General features: G+C 34.1%; 1 non-coding gene across 1 annotated transcript; it reads left to right on the forward strand.

Moving 5' to 3' along the window:
- Positions 1-23,234: 23,234 nt before the first annotated feature.
- Positions 23,235-23,341, forward strand: LOC132014706 (U6 spliceosomal RNA). Its single transcript, XR_009403361.1, has one exon. It is a non-coding gene; the product is annotated as a U6 spliceosomal RNA (small nuclear RNA).
- Positions 23,342-25,770: the final 2,429 nt, after the last annotated feature.

The raw sequence follows: 25,770 nt of genomic DNA on the forward strand, positions 1-25,770 counted from the left end.
ATGTATACAATTGTTGAATTATTATTATGTTAAATTCACCATGAGCTCCTAATATTACTCACACAAAAAAATCTGAAATTTAAGACTTAAATTTAAATTAGATTAAAATTAAAATTTGAATTAATTTAAATGCCTTCTTACAGGAAGAAGAAAAAAAAGCTGAAAAAGTGAGGGATATTCAGTTCTAATTTTTTTTTTTTTTAAATTTATTTGACAGAGAGGGATCACAAGTAGGCAGAGGCAGGCAGAGAGAGAGGAAGGAAAGCAGACTTCCTGCCACGCAGAGAGCCCGATGCAGGGCTTGATCCCAGGACCCTGGGATCATGACCTGAGCCGAAAGCAGAGGCCTTAAACCACTGAGCCACCCAGGCACCCTTCACTTCTAATTTTGAGTGAAGGAAAGAGGGAGAATATTGAATGAATGCATCCTAGACTGAGCAGTCTAGGGAAAATTCTGCAAAGCCATCAGAGTCCTTGAACAAAAGGAAGCTGACAAAGGGATCTTGTCTTTTCCACGAATTCATCTGCCCTGGTATCTGATGCAACACAATAATGACACTTTTTCTGTGGAAATGGGATGTTGACTTCTAACGTGGAAATATCCTTTGGTCATTTATATTACCTACCTCAGCAAGGCATGTTCACATGACTGTCACATCTTAATGTTATAATACTGGCACAAAATTCCAGTTTACATGATAGTACTATTGCCATAGGTATATTTGCTAGTATTTATCTGGTATATAGTATTCATGTCTTCATTTTTTTAGATATATCTCTTATATGAAGACCATTTTAAAATAATTTTATATTCTTCTGTGAGAATCAAACTCATTCTGATTTATTTGGATTATTGATAGGCTTGGATTATTCTGTCTGATTTCATATTTTTAATCTTTACAATGTTTCCTTTCTCTTTTCTGTCTCATTTGTTTGATCACTTTGGACAGTTTCATTCTCCTCGTTTGTTTTGGTAACCCCCCCCCCCCATATTGATTTCAATCACTAATGTTCTTTTTTTCCCCCTCAGGACATTTAGTGTTGAGTACATATATTTGGATTTATGGGTTTTTTAAAATTTTTTATTTTTTATGAACATATATTTTTATCCCCAGGGGTACAGTTCTCTGAATCGCCAGGTTTGCACACTTCACAGCACTCACCAAAGCACATATGGTTTTTGATCAGTGATCTTAATTCCCTCCAGAGTAGATCTGAATGGCAGAATATTTTGTAGATCTTTACATTCCATAATTTGAATTAACTTAAAGGAATTAAGAAATTCAAAACTCTGATATAGGAATGGAGTATTTCTATAATATCTGGATAGATTTTAATTTTGCCTTAGTAAGAAGAGTTTAGAATAATTCATGTAATGTGGGTATATAAGCCTATTTGGTTTAGAAATAATAATTATTTTATACTGTCATAATTTAAATAGATTGGGAACAGGAATATCATTTTCTTGAAATTCTCTCTAAATCTGTCTTTTAAAAAGAAAACTTTTTTTAAAACTAAAAAAGCTTTCTAAAAATTTGTGGAGTTAATGGTATATACATTACATAAATTGATCAATACTCTTAAAATTACTTTAAAAGTACTCAAAATAATGATTGTAATAATTTACATCTACCTGACGTGTGACCCTTTGGTTCACAATAAGGGAAAGTACAGAGAACAGAACTTTTTCCTTTGTTCTAAATAACTGGAAAATAATAATGCCAAGTTGTCAGTCTGAAAATTACACCCAGAAAAACTTCTACCACAATGTAATTAAAAAGATTATTGTAATATTTTTCTGTCATATATTCTTTCTGTGTGGATGGTCTCTAACATGAGTTCAATTCTTGACATTTTGTGGTAGATACCAACAGAATTTTTGAATGTAAGTTCCTACTCATTAAGTTGTATTGTCAAGTTACTCTCTTTTGATACCAGGTAGATTTTCTCATTTCTATTTACTTTCTCTTCCTCCTTGTGAGGTGTACAACTCTATGAATTCCATAGATTCTTCATAATTTATTTTTAAAATATCAGAAACCAGAATTTAAAAAAACAAGCTAAATATCTAAATGAAGTCTTTATAAGGACAAATGTCTTTCAATCTAATATAATCATTATAACTTTTGAAGGTTAGTATTATAAAATCTAGAAAGTATCAATAATACAAACAATAGAAAACTAGCTTTCATAGCATGTATAAAGGCAAATACTGTGTCCACTGATTCAACAGAATACACTGAACATCCACTACATGCAGTCAATATACAATGTAATTACTTGGGTAATAAAAATGACACAAGTCAAACAATGATATATAAAAATAATTGCAAAATATGATTTTGACTATAGTTGCCTATGTAATGGAAATCTCAAAGATTTAAAGTGGTGTAAATTTAGTACGCCAAGAAGGGCCACATTAATGGGGAAGAAGATTTTACTAATCAATAGAGGGAAAATACTAATATATCTTACATCTAATTTCTAGGACTCCATATACAACAAGAGCACTGGAGTAAGATGCTTAAATTCTGGATAAATATTGGATAAAGCTAAATGACAGTTTAATAGTTTCTTACTGTTATCTTCAATTTAAAAAACATAATTTGAGACCTGTTGATTATTATTATTTTCTCTGTTAAATGTAGTTTTTCTTGGTGGTTTTTATTTTTAGACTTTCTTTTAAAATTATGTTTCTTCTCATAGTATCCCTAGGCATTAGAATTCTATTTTTATTTATTTATTTATTTATTTGTTTATTTAAGATTAAAAAAACATATATTTTTAGCATAACAGAATTCATTGTTTTTGTACCACACCCAGTGCTCCATGCAATCCGTGCCCTCTCTAATACTCACTACCTGGTACCCCGACCTCCCACCCCCTGCCCCTTCAAAACCCTCAGATTGTTTTTTAGAGTCCATAGAATTCTGTTTTTTCTACTTGTAATATTTAAGTTCAAAAGGAGTAAGAACAAAGAGACAAAAGAGAAACACAATGAGTAGTATATTTTAGTGATTCTAAATATTATTTGAAAATGAAATTTCCTTTTCTTGATACATTGAATTTGCCAGATCAATTTTAACTATACATATTTATCCCATGGAATATTTACATATATACACACACACATGCACACACACACACATATAAATTCTATGGATATATTTAAAAAGATGTATCTTAGAATCTAAGACCTTAACCATTTTAGGACTTGTCTAAGAAATAAAAATGTATTTACTCAAAGGAAAAAAAAAACTAATTTGAAGAGATGTGCACACTTATATATATATATATAAATATAATATATGAGATGAGGCATCTCTCTCTCTCACACACACACACACACACATATACATAGTAGAATATCACATAGCCATAAAAATGATAAGATATGACCATTTGCAAAAAAATGGATGAATCTAGAAGATATTACACTGAGTAAAAGAAACCAGACTGACAAAGACAAATACCATATAATTTCACTCATATGTGGAATCTCAAAAAACAAAACACATAATTAAAAAAAAATAGACATAAATACAAAGAGCACACTTATGGCCAGAGAATGGGCAAAATGGGTGAAGGGGAATGGCAGATACAGGCTTCCAGTTAGGGAATGAGTAAGTCATGGGAAGAAAAGGTACGGCATAAGGACTATAGTCAATGATTTTATCATAGCAATATGTGGTGCAAATGGTCACTGCACCTGTGAACATAGGATGATGTATTGAAAAGTTGACTCACTATGTTGTACACCTGAACTTAATGTAACATTATGTGTCAAATATACTCAAAATTAAAAAATAATAATAAAAGTTATAATAAATGCAAATCTTAATATTTTGCTTGTGCTATGTTTTTGTTCATTTATTTTTCATTATCTTAGTATCAGTTTGAAAGAATCCCTTTCCTTCAGTTCCATGCTTAGGATGATATTCTTTACTCTGACATATTAAGCCATGTAATTTTGCTGTAATTCTTATCTTTTGAATTAGTCAGAAATACTGAAATAAATTTAATCCATGACAGTATGGAGGTTCCTTAGAAAGTGAAAAATAGAACTATCCTGTTATTCAACAATTGCACTACTGGGTATTTACCCAAAGGATACAAAAATACTGATTGGAAGGATACATACACCACAACGTTTATAGCAGCATTATCTACGATAGCCAAATGATGGAAAGAGTCCAAATGTCCATTGAGTAATGAACGGATAAAGAAGTGGAGTGTGTGTGTGTGTGTGTGTGTGTGTGTAGCAAGATTTCATTCTTTTTGGTGGTTGAGGAATATATATAACAACATAGATGGGGCTAGGGAGTGTTATGCTAAGCAAAATACCAGCAAATATGTCAGTCACAGAAAGACCTATACCATATGATTTCATTCATGTGTGGAATTTAAAAAAACAAAACATGAACATAGGGGGAAATGAAGAGAGAGGCAAACCAAGAAACAGACGCTGAACTATAGAGAATAAACTGAGGGTTGCTGGAGGGGAGGTGGGCAGGGAGATGGATTAAATGGGTGATCAGTGTTAAGGAGAGTACATGTTTTTTTTTTTTTTTTTTAAGATTTTTTTTTTTTATTTATTTGACAGAGAGAAATCACAAGTAGATGGAGAGGCAGGCAGAGAGAGAAAGGGAAGCAGGCTCCCTGCCGAGCAGAGAGCCCGATGCAGGACTCGATCCCAGGACCCTGAGATCATGACCTGAGCCGAAGGCAGCAGCTTAACCCACTGAGCCACCCAGGCGTCCAGGAGAGTACATGTTTTGATGAGCACTGAGTAATGAATGTCAGTGATGAATCACTAAATCCTACACATGAAACAAATATTATAGGGTATGTTCACTAATTAGAATTTAGATAAAAAGATGAAAAGAAAAATTAATGCATTACTACCAATGACATGGGTTAGCTAAGGTCAGTTGTTTTGTTTTGTTTTTACTTTTTGAAACATAGGTAAAATAATTTGATACATCAAAGAGACTTTGATCTCTTGTAAAACTGGAAAACAAAATAATAACACATGTACGTATTAGAGAATTAATGACAACAGTGAATCTTAATTTCATAGTTTCTGTACTCTGGCTTTTATAAAAAATATTATTTCTACAAGGTGATACTCTTTAACACAGAGGGTTTTTTTGTTGTTGTTGTTGTTTGTTTGTTTTTTCATCCTCAGTGGAGAAAAACTGAGAGCTTTTCCTCTCTGGTCAGAAACAAAACAAGGATATCCAGTCTCACTATGGTTATTTAATGTAATACGAGAAGTCCTAGCGTCAACAATCAGAGAGCAAAAAGAAATAAAGGCATTCAGATTGGCAAGGAAGAAGTCAAACTTTCACTATTTGCAGATGATGTGATATTCTATATAGAAAACCCAAGGACTCCATCAAAAAGTTGCTTAGAACTGATATTTAAATTCAGTAAAGTCACAGGATATAAAATCAGCGTATAGAAATCTGTTGCATTTCTATACAACAATAATGAAGCAGCAGAAAGAGAAATCAAGGAGCTGATCCCATTTGCAATTGTACCAAAACCCATAAGATACCTAGGAATAAACCTAACTAAATGTTGTTTGTTGGTGGTCTTTAGGGTTTTCTCTATGGATATCATGGTATCTGCAAATAGTGAGAGTTTTATTTTTTCCTTATCAACTTGGATGCCTTGCCTTTCCTTTTGTTTTCTCTTTGCTGTGGCTAGGACCTCCAGTACTATGTGGAATAAAAGTGGTGAGAGTGGACCCTTTGCTTGTTCCAGACCTTAGAGAGTTTTCCCCCACTGAGAATGATGTTTCCTATGGGTTTTTCATATAAGGCCTTTATTATGTTGAGGTATGTTCCCTCTAAACCCACTTGTTACAGACTTTTATCATGAATGAATATTGTACATTGTCAAATGCTTTTTCTGAATCTATTGAAATGATAAGGTTTTTTCCATTTTTTCTCTTACTGATTTGAGTATAATATTGACTGTTTTCTAAATGTTAGACCACCTTGCATCCTGGGAATAAATCCCACTTGATCATGGTATATGATTGTTTTAATGTTTTGGTGGATTCAGTTTGTTAATATTTTGCTGAAGATTTTTTCATCTACATTCATGAGAGATATTGGCTTTAGTTCTCTTTTTTTTGTGGTGGCTTTATCTGCTTTTGGTGTCAGGGTGATATTGGCCCCATACAATAAATTTGGAAATATTCTTTCCTCTTGTATTTTTTAGAATGGTTTATGAATAGGTATTAACTTTTTTAAAAAATGTGGTAGAATTTACCTGTGAAGCCATCCGTTCCTGGACATATAAACATAACATATAAGACATAACACATAAAATATAATCTATTTTAAGTTGATAGCAACTTCTTTGTTCCCATTCAAATCTGAACATTTTTATTCTTCCTCATCATGTTTTATGTTCTTACTGTCACATTTTATAACTTTTTATCTTGCTTGTCTATTAAATAATTTTTATAATCATGATTATTATACTACTTGTGCCTTTTAACCTTCATTTTTAATTCATAAATGATTAATCCACTATCTTTAGTATATATTTACTTTCTAGTTGCTCTTTCATATGTATTCTTGTTATAGTTAGTATCCTTTCTTTATATTTATAACAAACTTTGTTTATGGTGATAACAAGCCAGCTAAGAGTAAATGGAGAAGTGAAGAATAAATTTCCTTAAGACCATATGCTTGGACTAGTTTAAATATCTGTAGTGAAACTAGTCAACAAACTGTGATTGGAGGAAATTTCACAATGAAACATGAAAAATATAATTCTTGCTATTTAATAGATGAGTTGATTAAATTATATCATAGGTAATGTGAATCTTACGCTTGTAAATTATAATCAGATAAATGAAAAGAGACAACTTCCATACCAGATAACCTTTCATTAAATGAAATATTAAAGCAGAATGAACTCAACTATTAGTGAATAGGATGTCAGACAAATTAAGATCTGGCAATGTTAAGTAACTTTTTTTTTAAATTTCAAGTTTGTTATGATCTTAATCTGGAATTCCTCAGAATTTTAGTTATATATCAGCTAGACGTTTAGCTCATAGACCTTATTATTCTCTGCTATAATATCCTTTACATTTTCTTTACATTTTTATTTATCTATATGTTCTTGCTCTTTTTTTTTTAAATTGTAGCTGTATAGTTTTTAAGGATAAGGGATTGTGTTTGTAGTGTAAATACCTAACATAGTATTTGACACTTTTTAGCTATTCAAATACTGTTTGAGTGAACAAATTAAGCCATTTATTATATATTCTCTGCATATCCCTTGTATATTCTCTCCTCTGTTGTTGCAGGTTACAAGAGTTATATTGGTGCAGGATTTAGAGTCAAAATATATTTTTTATAGCAATAAGCTTGGTTTTCTTTCTTTGTAGAAACTAATAAACATAATAAAGAAATAAACATAATAACAAAACTTCCTTAGCTATATCCCCAGCAGGCATCTGACTAAAGACTTAAAAACTGTAAATACTTAATATTACTCCTATACTATTTGGTATACTATTTCAATTTTTCACTCTGCCAAGTATTAGTTTAAAGATGAATTATTGAAACCAAAATCAACTGTAATGTTGCAGCTATTTTGGTACATTAAATGCCAAATGCCTATAGGTGACTCCATTAGAAAGGATGGATAGAGTTTCACTTAGAGCACTGGCTAAATGAAATTAGCATCTTACTACCTTTAATGAGCATAATGTCTATCTTTTATTACGCTAAATTTAGCAACCACTCTCTCTTGAGTGTTTAGTTTTATTTTCAGAAAATTAAATGATGGAAGAAGTGACTCAGTATGTAGTGTTTAAAATGTGAATGCTATATGGAAATAATCTGGTTCACATAAAAGAGTGCTTTCTAAAACTAAAGAAATTTCCTTAGAAACCTTATTTTAAAAACGTAACAGTTATGATGGTAAAATTTAGTTCATGTAGGAGTCTCATATTTTTCTGGGGTTCCCACATCTGTGCACATAATTCAAATTGTAGTGTTTTTTTTTTTTTATTTAAAAAATTAGTCACTTTAGTCACTCTGATAATCACTTCTATATTTTTTGTGTCTTCAGCTTTTAGCAAACTGATATGCTTTTATATTTTACTATATATTAAATCTGTTTTCCTGGATTGGGTGGTGTGATATACTTTTTGCATAGTATGATCCTAAGTATTAACAGAGAGCAATTAAATTCATTTTCAAGGCCATCATTCAATAAGTACAGTATCTATCAATTTAGCCCCTGTCTGACAATTTTAGAATCAGAGACTGCTCAGATAAACCAATCAGAATTGATTTATTTGCCATTAAAAAAATCCACATAAAATTTTGAATTATGTTGTTTTTAATAATCCTGTCTCCTCTAAATTTTCTTTACAATGCTTTTTATAGCAGTTTCTGAAACTATTAAATTTATGTATGTTATATCATCATCACCATTTCATTTATAGGCAGACTAAAAATCAATGTTTTATTCAAGTTATTTTCTTTGATTTTACATAGGGATTTACTGGAAGATGAAAAGACTAGATAAAGAACCATTATCAGCTTGATTCTTATCTTCTAATGTTTTTCTATTAAATTTTGAAAGACTTTTAAGCAACTAACTTTACTAGATTTTGAGGGCTTGTTTAAAATACATCACAACGGATACATACTTTAGTAGTATTGTGCCTATACCTAATTTTATTTTGTAGAGCATCTATTAGTCAAAGACAACTAGGTCAAATTTGATCTTACAAGAGGAAAGACAAAGAAGTTTAAGTTTTCAGTGACATTCTTGGGAATATACTCTCACAAAAGGAAAGACAAAGAAGTTTAAGCTTTTAGTGACATTCTTAGGAATATACTCTCTGATCCTGAGAATATTTTGCCAGATGACTGAACTCAGAGTCCAGCATGCTGGTTATAATTGCTAATACATTGTACCAAACCGATATTGAAGTAAAGACAATGTCTCCAAAATACTTGTCACAGAAGCCATGATGTCAAAATCATACAAAGGATGTGATGGGTAAACATATGTGAGACTTTCCAAAATGATGTGATAAAGGACTTTATAAGGAACTGTAAAGCTTCATTGGCAAGTCCCTCCTTTCTTACTCATTATATTCCTCCTTATTAAACTACCCTAATTTGCCTGCTTCCTCTTTGGATAAGGTTAGATATCACCTCTTCCAGGAAGTCTTTCCAGATCTACAGAATGTTTTGTCCTTTGAGGTAGTGGCAAACTTTTTCTCTCTAGCATGTTATCTTTTCTTTTCTTTCTTTCTTTCTTTCTTTTTTTTTTTTTACATTATATTGGTATTTTTAATTTATTTTCTTGATAGTAGCAACTGAGACCTTTTTAGCCTGTGGTAGGCATTCAAAGACATGTTCCTTGAAAGAATGAATAATTTAGTAAACAAATTCACAGAAGAAAACACAAATTACTTAAGTGAGAATGAGTCACTTCACTGAGTCTATATTTGGAGAATACCTCTATCAACTAGTTAAGAATTAAGATATGGTTCAATGGCTTCATATTCTAAATAAGAAAATAACTCAGAAGCTTCTGGAGACACTCAAAATAAAACCTTGATATTATAATTATAAATGTTTTAAGTAAAATAGGAGGAGTATCCAAGGAAATCACATGGCAGAGTGTGCTTGGGATTCTTTAAAAAAAAAAAAAAAGAACTTGGATGAATGATTTTTAATTTTTAAAATTTATTTGAGAGAGAGAGAGGGAGAGAAAGATGAGATATGTCTGCGTGTGACTGGCAGGCAGGAACAGAGGATGGGTGGGGGGGAATCTCAAATAGGCTCACCACTCAGACAGAGCCTGAGGCAGGGCTCGATCCCAGTACACCAAAATCATGACTTGAGCTGAGATCAAGAGCTGGATGCTTCCCAACTGAGCCTTCCCATTCATCCATGTGGATGAATGATTTTTTAAAAGTTATTCTTGAGGGAAAATATCCAGTTTTGAATTCTTGTCATCAAATGATCCGGATGTGACCATAAAAATAGTTTAGAGTTCTAGTGAAAATATTTGGTTCACTTGGATATTTGATTTGACAATCCTCAAACAATAAGGGGACCCCAAAACTAGAGAAAGCTGAAAGTCAGGCATAGAGATAGGTAAAAACAGGGAGATTTTTGTAAAGAGAATTGATAATAATTAATTTTGATAATAATTAAAATTGCTTCCTTAGGGTTCAGATCAATTTCAGACTTAGTTTTCTCAGAGGAAACTACATTGCAAACAGCCCAATCATCTGAAAGTAACTTTGGTTTTATGAGAGTAATTACAGTATGACTAACTACAACTTATTTATTTGTTATTTTTATACACTTTTAAATATATATATATATATTCATGTATATATTTATTATGAACTCACAGTACTAGACTTCTGTTTACTTTTTTAAAAAATTGAATAGTACTTTTTAATTAATAGCAACATTGCATTGAAAGAATAAAGGGAAAAGTTCAAACTGGTGCTCTCCCTCCTGGAATTAGGATTAATGTCTAAGGGTTTTTCTAAACCTAATGAAATTTACATAGTATTTATATTCTGTTATGCTAAAGAAAGCTACCAAGAAACACTACTGCTATCCTAAAATTTTACTGGAAAGTAGTTCAATAACGGAGGAAGTCTAAGGTTCATATTTGTTGGTGGTGGTTACTCTGATACAATTAAAGTTTATAAATTGTCACTGTTAGTGCAATTTGAAACACTTTGAATGCAATGTGTTTCAGCTGTTATGCCTTTATTTTCCTCTGAAGTGAACACTAAACATTGAGAAAATGGCTTTGCTCTTAAAAACAATATGCTATTTAGTTATGAAATGTAATACTTGAATTATATCTTAGATCTCTTTTCTAAATAGGGGAAGAATGTGGCACCATCACAATTATTTATGATAAGATGTATAGATTAAATGATGTGGAAAAAAGCTCAGCTAGGTTAGCTAAAGTTATATAATGGAAACAAAACACGATGCTAGAAATATAATATAAAATAAATATAACACATTTGGAAAGTAGATCTTTGATCAAGTACTAAAAGCAGACATTTTAATTTTTTCAAAGAAAATTGTGTTTGGATGGTTCAGAATGTATTTATCCTACAATTTACTTTATAATTGAAAATCATTTGAGGATGATTCATAACAGAATCCATGATCCATAACAAAATTACAAGTTTCTGATTTGGCTTCTCTGTATCTAAACCATAGCTTGCATTCATTTAGCACTTATGTATTGTCATATCCTATGCCAGGTTCATTACACACATAATACATAATAGGTAGGCATGATTATCCCAGTTTCTTCGGGGGAAAAAAAGGTTCAGATAAATTGGATAACTTTCCCAAAGTAAAACGTTTAACAAATGGCAGAGGTGGAATTTAAATGCAGATGAATGGATAAAGAAGATGTGGTTCATATATACAACAGAATATCACTCAGCCATCTGAAAGGATAAATATCTGCAATTTACATCAACATGAATGGAACTGGAGGATATTGTGCTAAAGGAAATAAGTGAATCAGAGAAGCACAATAATCGTATGGTTTCACTCATATGTGGAACATAAGGAATAGTGCAGAGGACAAAAGGGCAATAAAGGTTAGGGGGCTACTGAATGGGAAGAAGTCAGAAAGGGAGACAAACCATATGAGACTCTTGACTCCAGAAAACAAACAGGGTTGCAGAGAGGGCGGTGGATGTGGGGAAGGGGTAATTGGGTGATGGACATTGAGGAGGGCATGTGATATGATGAGCACTGGCTGATTGATGATACCCAACTAATGAATCATTGAATTACATCAAAAACTAATGATGTACTATATATTGGCTAATTGAATTTAAATTAAAAAAAAAAATAAATGCAGAATTTTTGGCCTCGAACTTAAAGCCATTTTTCTCTCTACCAAACTGCCTATCTGTTTAGGATCATATCTTACTCTCTTCTTTCCCAGCTCATTTTCTACTATAGCAACATAAAAATATACTACTTTTTTGAAAATCTCATGATCTTTCGTGCCTTACTCTCTTTATAGTTTTTTTTTCTTTTTTTAGTTTATGTTCCTTAGGAACGTCTAAGGCACTTCCTTCCTTAGGTTCTTTCTACTTTTAAATACATGACAAACTTCTATTTTCCTGAAAGAGTATCATCATATTACAGATTCATTATAAATCCTTTCCCGACTACCACCGTTTTCCTCCAAAGGGGCATTTGCTTTCTATTTAACCTCTGCATTCTATGTTTTCTGTACGCTGTGTGTGCATTCTACTTTTAAAATTTTATATGTATATCTAAGTTTTCTTTTTTTTTTAAATTTTTTATTTTTTATAAACATATATTTTTATCCCCAGGGGTACAGGTCTGTGAATCACCAGGTTTACACACTTCACAGCACTCACCAAAGCACATACCCTCCCCAATGTCCATAATCCCACCCCCTTCTCCCAATCCCCCTCCCCCTAGCAACCCTCAGTTTGTTTTGTGAGATTAAGAGTCACTTATGGTTTGTCTCCCTCCCAATCCCATCTTGTTTCATTTATTCTTCTCCTACCCACTTAAGCCCCCATGTTGCATCACCACTTCCTCATATCATGGAGATCATATGATAGTTGTCTTTCTCTGCTTGACTTATTTCGCTAAGCATGATACGCTCTAGTTCCATCCATGTTGTCACAAATGGCAAAATTTCATCTAAGTTTTCTAATCATGTGTTAGCTTCTTCAGAGGTTATATATATTTTACTCATATTTGGGTCCACACAGTGCCTAGAACATTGTCTGGTATGTAATAGGTACTGAATTAGTGTTGAAGTAATGGCCTTTGTTGTTTCTTTTTGTTTTGTTTTCATAATCATATTGATGGGGGAATGAAGCCATATCTGAATAAGAGGAGAATATTACTGTTTTTGACTTTAGGTGATTGGAATTATGATTAAAAATTTTTAAAGTTTGAATATTTTCTAGAAGGATACTAGACTTGAAATCAGAAGTTTTATTTTTTATTTTTTTTTAAAGATTTTATTTTATTTATTTGACAGAGAGAGATCACAGGTAGGTAGAGAGGCAGGCAGAGAGAGAGAGAGAGAGAGGGAAACAGGCTCCCTGCCGAGCAGAGAGCCCGATGTGGGACTCGATCCAGGACCCTGAGATCATGACCTGAGCCGAAGGCAGCGGCTTAACCCACTGAACCACCCAGGCGCCCCGGAAATCAGAAGTTTTAAATAAATTACTGTTTTTTCATAGATAAGCTGTGGCAATTTAGGTGTTTTAATCTCTAATTATTAAATCTATAATCTATGATTATTTCTTCTCTTTAATTTATCATTATTTCTTCTATGAATGTGACTTACATAACTCTTTTAAAATCATATGGTTATTTGGAGAATCAAATGAAATTGTAATAATGTATATGAACACATTTGCAGAGTACAAACCATTATACATGATAGTCCTATGATTACTTTAGGGAGATAAAGTGATCCAAAAAAGATTAGCAAAAAATAGTGAGTTGGGACTATCATACCTAAAGGTAATGAGATTTTTGAGAAAAGAAGAAAATGTGGCTAGAATAATTTAGGATCATCCCATACCATATCCTTCTGTGATGATTCAGAATGCCCATATTCAAATAAATATGTATTCCTTTTCAAAGTTTAGCAATTTTCAGAAATTGAGTTTTATTTTTAGTAATCCTAACACAGGTTACGAACTTGAGAAAAATCTGTCCTAGAGATTTTTAACAAATAAGAAGGTAAGAGAGGAGACACTGACAATTTGAAGATCAAATATAACTGAAAATTTATCCCCAGCTAGACTCAAATTAGGAAGGATGAATAGTGAGATCCCTACTTGGAATTATTTCATTATTCCACTGTGGATGCTTCAATTTTTAGTAGTAGTAATGAAAGTAGCAAAGTGATGTGTCAATCAAGTATGTTCAGCAGAGTCATTTCAAGGGCTAGGCAAGCCAGTAGCGATACATTTTGTGAATATATTAATTTCTGGATTACTGCTTTACCAGTGGATGAAAAACTGTATGCTGGGATATAATGGTAGTTCAAGGGGTAAGAGAGAGCACATTATTGCCCAGCCAGAATATAATCGTAGGTACCCTTAGGGAGTAATTGTTACATTTTAATCCAGAAGAAAGCAAAGACAGTCTAAATAGCTCTTTAAAAGCAGAATTAATTCATAATTAGGAAATGATAGAGTTCTTAACTGTCATGTATGGGAAAACCCATGAGCAAGCTCTATTCTAAATAGACTTAAAAAAAAAAAAAGATAAGTACTTGATATTAAAACAAGACAATTCATTAAATTTCACAAGGGAACTTGCAGTATACAGATGTAGGCCAAAACATAGGGTTCTTTAGGTCAAATGTGAAATTATTTTAAATTAATTCTTGGCACCAAATTAAAATGACTTTTGAATAGTAATTATTTTTTACTTTCATTAGCAATGGTTCTTGAACTTTAATTTCTAAAGTGTGATGCAGCAAGGTTCTTAGTATGCATTTATAGTAAATGCGGGCTCTCTTCTAGCATTTTAAGTCTCTTAACAGGTCTTTCCTTTTCTGCAGAATTTCACTAGCTGAATGTTAATATTACTCTTGATTATAGAAAGGAATATATTAAAGTTTTTTTCCCTATTAATGTCTTTTTAACAGAAGTTTAATATTTAGCTAAAGTATTCAGATTCTATGCCTATCGTAACATTAGAAACTTGAAAACTGTAGAGAAGTTAACCTAACATTGTGTACTTTTGAAAAATCCAGTTTGAGGAATAATATAAACTTTTATTTTGAGATTTAAATTATTTATAATCAGTTTTATAAGTAAAAATTAGAAAAATATTTTTACTTAGATTTTTCTGTAATTTTCCAAAGGAATTGAAAACTTATTGAAGGATAAAATAAAATATTTGGGAACAATGAGAGGAAGATGGAGAATAATTTTTTTAAAAGATTCTATTTATTTATTTGACAAACAGAGATCACAGGTAAGCAGAGAGAGAGAGAGAGGAAGGGAAGCAGGCTCCCTGCTGAGCAGAGAGTCCGATGTGGGGCTTGATCCCAGGATCCTGGGATCATAACCTGAGCCGAAGTCAAAGGCTTTAACCCACTGAGCCACCCAGGCGCCCCGGAGAATAAAAATTTTTTAAAAATTAAACTGATTCTAAGATTAAGGAAAGTTCTAGAAGGAATGATTAAATAAATGTCATCTTAGAAAAAAGACTTTATTAAAAACACATTGTGGTAGTAATATCACACAGTATCTTTCTCTAAAATCTCATGACTAATAAAGTCATATATATTCACTTGCAAAAAGTCATCTGTGAAATCATCTTGGAAATAATAGTATTTCCAAGCCCTTCCTTAGATTCTGTGAGCACAAGTATTATAAACAAACAAACAAACAACAACAACAACAACAGCAAACCGGCAAATGGAACCCTTGCTCTCATGGAATTTACATTCTAAGGAGGACGACTAATTGACAAACAAATAATTAAATATGTAAAATGAAAAGAGTGAAAAGAGATAAAGAAGGAACAAGGGGGTCCCTGGGGTGAATTCTGGCAACAACCTGAAGGTGTTTGACGTAGATTACTCCCTAGTCTATTTTCCAGGTTATTGCGACTTTGTTGAATTAACATTTATAGAGTCCCAGAGTGTCTGATGGTGACCAGTGATTCAGCAGAAGACCACAAGAGAAAGTGAAATAGAGACATTTATTACTAACAGGTCCTAGACAAGGTACAGGTCATACCCCCAGGGGCATGTGGGGAACTCAAGGAAGGATGCTGGCAGAGAGAACACAGCGGGACCTGTGGTGCATGCGATCATTAAGGCCCAAGGTTTGGGTCGGTTCAAACCAAGAGAAGCAGGGTTTTGGTAAGCTTCTGGGGGTAGGATTTCTTACCAAGGGTCTCACAAGGTAAAGGCCTGGGAGTCAGGGGAGAGTGCATATAACAAGGGATGTTGGAGGCTGTATTTAGAGCACATACTTGGCACTCACCAGAAGGGCTAGTGTCAGTTCATGGCGTGCATTTCACTTGGCCACAAAAATGGCTGCCAAGGTAGAATAATGTAGACTAGTGCTAAGCTCCCCACAGAAATGGACATTAGGCCCCTGAAAAAAAGGACCCAGCCAAATTTCCTGTACTCCCAGCCATGGAAACTATTAGACAACAACTGTGTTATATTATGCTTCTAAGTGTGTGGCAATTTGTTAATTCAGCAGTGGGAATCAAATACAAACCATTGGAACAATTTCCATAGCAGAGTGGTGTGATGTTAGTTATATAACCTAAGTCAAACCAAATGGAACTCCATTTCCTTAGCCAGAAAAAATTGATTTAGAGGTGAACATGTGAATTAAGCTGAGTTGATCAAAATTCTTTTTAAGGTATTTTCTGCTAGAGCGGATAGAACATTTTCTGTTAAAGCTTTTTATGCCAGTTGTCATGCTACTTGAAAAGAGAAAACAAAAAGTAAAACTTAAATTTCCTCAAACTAGCTATATATAAATAGCCTCTCATAAGCTGCATGTCTTAGAATTCCATAGGTCCATAAGAAATATGACTAGCTGGGGCGCCTGGGTGGCTCAGTGGGTTAAAGCCTCTGCCTTCGGCTCAGGTCATGATCCCAGGGTCCTGGGATCAAGCCCTGCATTGGGCTCTCTGCTCAGCGAGGAGCCTGCTTCTCCCTCTCTCTCTGCCTGCCTCTCACCTGCTTGTGATCTATGTCTGTCAAATGAATAAATAAAATCTTAAAAAAAAAAAAAGAAATATGACTTGCTAATAAAGAGTTATGGCTAATACAAAGACCAAAGATTGGATCTGTTATTCTTTCCTAGCATTACTTCATAATCACTAAATTCTGGCCAAGCTTAACTATATGCCATTTCTGTAACTCATCACTTATACTTGACTTCTGTATGTTTGCTCACAATATTTCTTTCACTGCATTGCATTTCCCTGCATACACTTTCCTTGACTTTTTTTATACCCAATTCCTATCCATTCATCAATGATGTAAGTTGAGGTTGCCTGTCACTAGAATGTCTTTGCTCAAAAAGTTAAAATAAATTTCTAGAATAATTTTACCTTGGTCATGCAAAGTAAATCCCACTTTTGGAATTTATTAAAAATCTTTCTTTGGCTTAGTACATGATCATTCTGTAATAATTCATCCAAGATTACTTGAAATGAATGTGTATTCTGTTTCTAGGCTTTCTTTTTTAAAAAATCACTTACCTACTTAAAATGCTGTTTCTATATTTTCAGTTCTGGTGTAAACAAATATAATTTAAAATTTTAAAATGTTATTTCTTTTTTTTTTTAGATTTTATTTATTTATTTGACACACAGAGAGATTACAAGTAGGCAGAGAGGCAGGCAGAGAGAGAGAGAGGAGGAAGCAGGCTCCCTGCTGAGCAGAGAGCCCGATCCAGGGCTCGATCCCAGGACCCTGGGATCATGACCTGAGCCAAAGGCAGAGACTTTAGCCCACTGAGCCACCCAGGCACCCCTAAAAATGTCATTTCTAATGTTGATTTTTTAAGGGATTGAATTTGAAATTTGGGGAAATTTGTATATGTAAATATAGTTTTAATTGGGCAAAATGCTACCATTTTGACTTCTGAGAATGAAGTCTACCATATGCTATGCTACTGGAATGAGATGTAAATAACTCCTCTTACACTGGCTAGTCATTTAACTCTTGACACTGGATAGTCTACTGAATCATGATGCTGGGACACTGCTATTTAACTCTGATTAAAACATTCAGTTTGGCAGGTTTTATATACAGCTAACAATCTATGCATCTCATCCCATACTCTAATAATTTCACACTTGTATAAATTTATGCTTCATTCTCTATACTGTAAAATTTTTTGTGTGGCAGGGATATTTTCTGATTATATATATTCTCAGCCATGCCCCAGAAATAGGCACTTAGTTTTTACTCAGCACATTATTGGTACATAAAATAATAACAAAGGAAGCAGTAGTAATAGCTCAGAACCGAGTAGTCTAGTGAAAATGCTTCTTCTCCTTGGTGGCAGCATATGGGACTTGCCATGAATTTAATGATAACAGTGAATTAATCTGCTGAGGAACAAGAGAGAAGACAAGTTTTGTGATGATAACTTTGCAATGAACATACTTACTGGTTTTTTAAATCAAACTATAGGATCTTCCTTGATTGATATATTTAACTTAATCACAATGTATGCTCTGTAAGGTGGGGACTTTGTGAATAGTGTTTATCTTTCTATCCTCAGCATCTATTCTTAGCATATATTTGGCCCTTGATAAATATTGATTATATGGCTTAATGGATTAGTAATTACAACAGTTATTAAAACTATGAATTAGAATGTAGTTTGCTGGCCTGGCAGATACCAGCGCCCCAGAACCATCTGAGCCACCCAGCCATGGTCAGCACCACCATGTTCTTGAACATCACCGTGGAGAGCAGTGCTTAGGCTGTGTCTCCTTTGAATGGTTTCCAGACAAAGTTCCAAATACAACAGGGAATTTTGATGCCTAAGCACTGGGAAAAAAGTTTCCTGCTTTCACATGGTTATTCCAGGATTTATGTGCTGGGGTGGTGGTGGCAAATCTATCCATGGGGAGAAATTTGAGGATAAGAATTTCATCCTGAAGCACACCGGTCCTGGCATCTTGTCCATGGCAAATGCTGGACCCAACACGCTTCCCAGTTTTACATCTGTGCTGCCAAGGCTGAGTGCTTGGATGGCAAGCATGTGGTCTTTGGCATGGTGAAATAGGGTATGAATATTGTGGAAGCCTGGAAGGTTTTGAGTCCAAGAATGGAAGGACCAGCAAGATCACAGTTGCTGACTGTGGACAAATCTAATAAATTTGACTTGTGTTTTATCTGAACTACCAGCCCATTTCTTCTGTAGCTCTGGAGAGGTCCCCTTCACCCCCATCTACTGGAAATTTTCTATAATCTTTGTGCTCTGGCTCCAAGTCCATGGATTCCATGTTTTCTTTATGCCCCTTCAAGTCTACTTGGATCACAGAGTTAAGATTATGATGATGAAATAAAACCTAAACAACAACAAAAAGAAGATAATCTGCTAAAAATGTGTTCTTTATTTGTTACATGAATTTCTAGCTATCATTACCGTAAGAACACCCAGTGAATTTGAAGAGCATCTATCTTATTTATCAAAACTCTTGGTTAATATTAAGAAAGGTTCCATCCTCACCTTGAGTTTTGGCATTTTTATGTATGTCGATTTAGTCTTCAACATAGCATGTCCAGTCCTCTTTGTTATCATCTTTCCCTCAAAATAGATAGACCTTCACATCTTCCTCATTTTATTACAGCCAGTACAGTTTTCCTAGCTATCAGATCCCGGAAACTTACGATAATTTTCAAATGTCTTCTTGTTTCATCATATCCAGTTAATTGTCTTAGACTTTGAGGACATCTGTTAACCACATTTATTTTGATAACAACCCAATTGGACATGGCAGAACTCCATATACAGATGGGGAGATGGTGAATCACTCCCAAGAAGGTTTAAATAACCATTATTCAGGACCAGATCCTTTTACAATTTTCCCATTAGTTCTTTCTATAGCATTTACTCTCCTATTTTACGTTTTCCCTGACATATACAATGCATATAATATCCTGTATTTTAATTTTATGGATCTTGTGTTATAGTTGAATTGTTTCATTTGTACTTAACATATTTTGAGCTATAGTAAGCCCTTTGATGTCTCAGACTAAGGCTCTCTGTGTCCACCCTAGAAGGAGGCTGTTTTTAACTACCTCTGAAAGGTGAATAGCTATAGCATATCCTATTTATTGTATTCCTTCAGGACAGTTACTTTCAGGGCAATTACTGTTCTCATTTTGAATCTGCCTTATGATCACAGATAAATCCCAAGTAAGCATCTACAAGGTTTTGTTACACAATTTTTCTAGTGTGGTGGATTTGTACCTCAAGCATAATTCTAGCTATTAGGCTGAGGAGCATTATCACTAATCCGCATGAATCCACAGTCAAGGTGAAAAGATATGCAAAAAAACAGCAATTTCAGGAGAATCTGGTAGAGATATGCAATGGGAAACTATGTGACCTACAAGGAGTACCAAAGCTAAGGTAGAGAAGTCTTGAAAACTTTCTTGGGAGGAAAGGGACTCATATCTTTATTGAGATACCTTCACGTAACATAAAATTCACTGCATAACTTAACCATTTTAAGTTATACAGTTCAGTGCTATGTAACATACTTACAATGTTATGCATACTATCACCACTACCTAATTCCAGAACATTTTAATCACCCCAAAAGGAAACCCCATATCCATTTTATTTTATTTATTTTTTTTAAAGATTTTGTTTATTTATTTGACAGAGAGAAATCACAAGTAGATGGAGAGGCAGGCAGAGAGAGAGAGAGAGAGAGGGAAGCAGGCTCCCTGCTGAGTAGAGAGCCCGATGTGGGACTCGATCCCAGGACCCTGAGATCATGACCTGAGCCGAAGGCAGTGGCTTAACCCACTGAGCCACCCAGGCGCCCCCCATATCCATTTTAAAGAGTCATTTCTCATTTTCCCCAGCCCTTTTCCCCCTGGAAACTGTGAATCTGTTTTCTGTTTCAGTGGATTTGCCTATTCTGGACATTTCCTATAAATGGAAACATAGAAGTGTAGTAGTCTTTATCTAGTAAATTTAATGTTTGGACTTCCTTAAGGACAGTTTCTATTTATTGTCCCCTCCCCCACTCCTGTTTATGGACCATACTTTCTCATTTATTTGTATGCATCACATTTTTGTTGAAAACAGTATTTTTAATATGATAATGTAGCAACTCTAGATATCAGGATATCTGGAAACTCCTGCCCCTACGGTTTGCTCTTGTTCCTTGTTGTTGTTATTGTTTGGGTATCTGGTGACTTTTTGAACTAATTGTAAAGTCTGCTTTCTGTTGTGTGTTGCCCCTCATGTTCTGTTAGTTTAGTGGTGAGCTAGAGGCTGGAATAAGATTTGCTTAAACACCTGTAAACAATAAATTCCCAGTCTTTGCCAGGGGTCTGTGTGTATGCTTGGCATCCCTTCAACACTCAGTTAAGCAATTTACATCTCTGCCTTGGCCTTTACTTCCTCTCTGTGTAGATCCCGGAGGTCAGTCAGAATGAGAGCTTAGGGCCTTCTTAGTTCTTTCTGAGCATGTGCCCTGCTCTGGAAATTCACATGACTTTTCAGATCCCCTTGAGTATATTGGAGCTTTTGAAAACATGTGTTTCCTGGGACATCTGGGTGGCTCAGTCAGTTAATCAACTGACTTGATTTTGGTTCAGGTCATGATCTCAGGATCCTGAAATCAAACCCTGGGTCAAGCCCCATCTTGGATTCTATGCTCAATGGGGAATCTGCTTCTTACTCTCTCTCCCTACCCCTGCACCTTCCCCCATTTGTTAACTCTTTCTAAAATAAATATATAAATAAATAAATCTTTAAAAAACAAACCAAAAAGCATATGTTTCCCCAAAGCATCCCATTCCCTAGTCTTCTCTCCCAAGCTTTTTCATTAGTAAGTGGTTTTCCTCAAGTGTTGCCCATTGTTTCAGAAAGCTAACACATCTCTCTATAAATGTTTTTGAGAAATACCTCCCCAAAACTGCCACAGTTCCAAGTTAAACAAGATAACGGCAACCCTTCAGTTGGTCTTCTAGAGAGCCATTAGACAGGTCAAAACAAATGAACACAATTCTTTGTGAATGAGGTCTTTTCTGTTCCCTCTGGTACTGGTATCTGTACAAGGGTTGTGGATTAACTGGGAATATGAAATGAGAACAACGTAAATCTGAGGTGCCTGGGTGGCTCAGTTGGTTAGGAATCTGAATCTTGATTTCAGACCAGGTCATGTTCTCAGGGTTGTGAGATCAAGCCTTCCATCAGGCTCACACTGGGCATGGAGCTTGTGTGGGATTCTCTCTTCCTCCTTCTGCCCCTCCCCCATCCAAAAAAATTAAAAAAATAAATAAAGAAAAGAACAGCATAAGTTACACCGCAAAACCCTCTGTTCTTACAAGATTCAGATGACTTTTCTTACTTAAATCTTACCCTCATTGCTGGAAGTATTTGGTCTGTTTCCAGAATTCCGAAAAGGTTGATTCTGACAGTTTTTATAAGATTCCATTGCCCTTATGGAAGGATGAACTTTTGGATTTCTTTACTCTGCCATTTTCACTGACAACACTAGAAAAACTTTTAAGATGATGTTACAATCAAGCTGGGTTTTAAAAATCCAGCAGGAATTAGTCAGGTAGAAAGTTGAGAGAACAAATCAGATAGAGCATTTTATCAAAAGGCCCAGAAGAACAAGGAGGAGACTAACAGGTGCTGGGAAATGACCCCAGTTCAGCAAGATTGAATTCTAGGATACAATTAAGTGAAAAGACATGCATTTTAGAGGAGATAAGATGAAGATTCAGAGTTCCTTATGCTGTAATACAATATTTGGACTAAATTTGGGCAATGTGTACTGAATTATTTAAATAAAACTTGTTAAAAAAATAAAGCAGACTTATTAAGTCATTTCTGTAAGCATTATGGAAGATGGATAGTTTGAAAATGAATTTAGGCAAGGGATCTAGTAAAGAGACTAAGACAAATATCGTGAGCCTAAGAGACGATAAACTGAGGTTGTGACTATGGAAATGGAGAGGAGGAATACTTAGTACTCAGTACTTAGAGTGGAGATACTCAGGAGTTAAAATTGGTAAATAGTAATTTCCTCTTTTTTCAGTGCATGCGAAGGGGGAAGGCATGGCAATGAGGAATAAGTGTAAGGAAAGTGTCTAGAATGATGCTGATAATTTCGACTTCAGAAAGTGAGAGGGTACCAACACCATTCACTGAAAATTAAGAGTACTCAACATGAAGTAAATTTGGAGAAGAAAAAGAAAGCTAGCTAAATTCAGATTTGAACATTATGAGATTAAGTTCTTCAGGAAACATGTGGCGATATATTCAATGGACCCAGGAAGACACATATTTGGTGCTTAAGCACATGTTTGGTGCTTAAAAGGAATATGGAGCTGCCAAAGTAGATTTTGGATAGCTAAGGTGTATATATAAGTGATAAAGAGAAACTGTGGGTATAAATGAAGTCACTAGAAGTAAAAATATAGTGCTTACATTGGCAACACATATGCTAAAATTGGAATGATACAGAGAAGATTAGCATGACCTCTATACAAGGATGATACACAGATTTCTGAAACATTCCCTATTTTTTAATCTGTGGATATAGTATTTTGTGAATGATCTTTTAAATAAAAGAGAACCTTACAGAAAAAAAAAAAAGAAAAAATATAGAGAAGAAGATTAAGGCTACCCTAGAACATTTTAACAATTGAATAGATAATTTATTATTACTATTCCTAGCCAAACTGCATCAGAAAATAAAAGTCAATGAAAAGTTTATTCACAAGTAATGTATGAAGAGATTATACCATTCTTTCTTAACTTCAGACCTAGTGAAGTTCTCATTTAGTCAATCCAGAAAACTTTCTGATGGGACATTAAGTCTGGAGTTGTTCCAGTAGTATAGAATCCAGAGTTCTCATTTATATGGTAGAACAGTTTACCTAGGATAACCATTGATTTGTTCAGTTTTTTAAAAAATCTAGGTCACCAGTATGAATTTAATTTTTAATATTGTGAACTGAAAGAGTATTAAACTTCTCTAAGAAAACAAGCAAGAGAGTCCCAAAATGTAATCAGGGTTGAAAACTGCTGTTGGAAAATGTGAGGGATAGTTAAATCCCCCAGGATTAACCTTATTCCTAACTTTAATGTATCCTAATTTTAGAGATTTTTGTAAAAAACTACTTCCAAAGACATAGCCCAAGATTTGACAAATAATAAATCATTTCTTTATATTTAAATGTTCAGATATTTGTGGATAAGAACTACATTTTATATTTTTTAAACTAACACCATGACTACATAGTGTCATATTGCATATATGCTGCAAAATACTGTATAGTTGCAACAGAAACACATTATTTGTACTTAAAGATTATAATAATCAGTCACTGTCATTGTTTAAAATGGACAGGATCCAAGGGTGCCTGGGTAGCTCAGTTCGTTCGATAAGCATCTGCTTTCAGCTCAGGTTATCATCCCAGGGTCCGGGGATCGAGCCCCACATCAGATTCCCTGCTCAGCAAGGAGTCTGCTTTTCCCTCACTCTCTGTCCTTCCCCTCACTCATGTTCTCTCTCTTGCTCTCTCAAATAATTAAGATATTTAAAAAGTAAAAACACATTAAAAATTAACATGTGCAGCATCTGAATTTCTAATGAAGAATTAACAGAGTTATTCAGAAAAAGATTATTTCAATATGAGTAGCTTCATTCACATAGCAAGATAATTTCCCAGTAAATATTTCCTATATGGATAGTATATGTGAAGGACAACAAACCTTTCTATAAAGATAGCAAATATTTTAAGCTTTGCAATTGATACCATCTTTCATAACATCTGAAATTTGTCCTTGTAGTGCAAAAACAGCCAGAGAAAATACATAAAGGAAACCTTATATACAGACACTAAATTTTGATTTCCTATAATTTTTATGTGTTACACAATAGGATACATTTGATTCTTTTCAATATTGGGGGTATAAAATCCTCTCATTTCACCATGCAAAACAAAAACAGGTAGACGGCCACATTGGGCATTTGGACTATTGCTTGCTGACTTCTGATGCAGCACCTAAAATCTCCGTGATTTTTCTTTCAAACCGAATGTATGCAAGCAGCATAGATTGAGTTCTCTGGATTCTGAAAATTCTGAGGTTGGAGCACTGTGATTTTTTCCCCTTCACATCTTCCTGTTCATCTTGCTTTTGTGTTCTTACTGTGTTTCATAGGCTCAAAAACATAGGGTTTTGGAGTGACTGCATACATGTGTGACTGAATAAAAATACTAATGTCATTTCTATTCTGACATGGCACTAGACACAACTCAAAAATCAAATGACTCAGTTTTCTTTGTTCCCCAACATTTTTTTTTTAGACTTTAATTTTTTATTTTTTATAAACATATATTTTTATCCCCAGGGGTACAGGTCTGTGAATCACCAGGTTTACACACTTCACAGCACTCACCAAATCACATACCCTCCCCAATGTCCATAATCCCACCCCCTTCTCCCAAACCCCCTCCCCCCGGCAAACCTCAGTTTGTTTTGTGAGATTAAGAGTCACTTATGGTTTGTCTCCCTCCCAATCCCATCTTGTTTCATTTATTCTTCTTCTACCCACTTAAGCCTCCATGTTGTATCACCACTTCCTCAGATCAGGGAGATCATATGATAGTTGTCTTTCTCTGCTTGACTTATTTCGCTAAGCATGATACGCTCTAGTTCCATCCATGTTGTTGCAAATGGCAAGACTGTTCCCCAACATTTTTAATGTAGTTATATTATTAGAAACCCAGTTTCTTCACTGATGTTGACGTAACCCACAATATGTAAGCATAACCATTTTAAAATTCCATAGCCTTTTCAATTGTTCACAAAGGAGCATGATAACAGAGTTTATCATAGGGTCAAAATAAATACAGCACATTATTTATGTGCTTGCAACACTTAGGCATTTAAAGATGAGGGTTTTTTATGATTATAAAATGTAATTAAATATGTCCTTATTTAATAAA

The sequence above is a fragment of the Mustela nigripes genome, chromosome 3 (genome assembly GCF_022355385.1).
Source record: "Mustela nigripes isolate SB6536 chromosome 3, MUSNIG.SB6536, whole genome shotgun sequence".
NCBI classification, from domain to species: Eukaryota; Metazoa; Chordata; class Mammalia; order Carnivora; family Mustelidae; genus Mustela; species Mustela nigripes.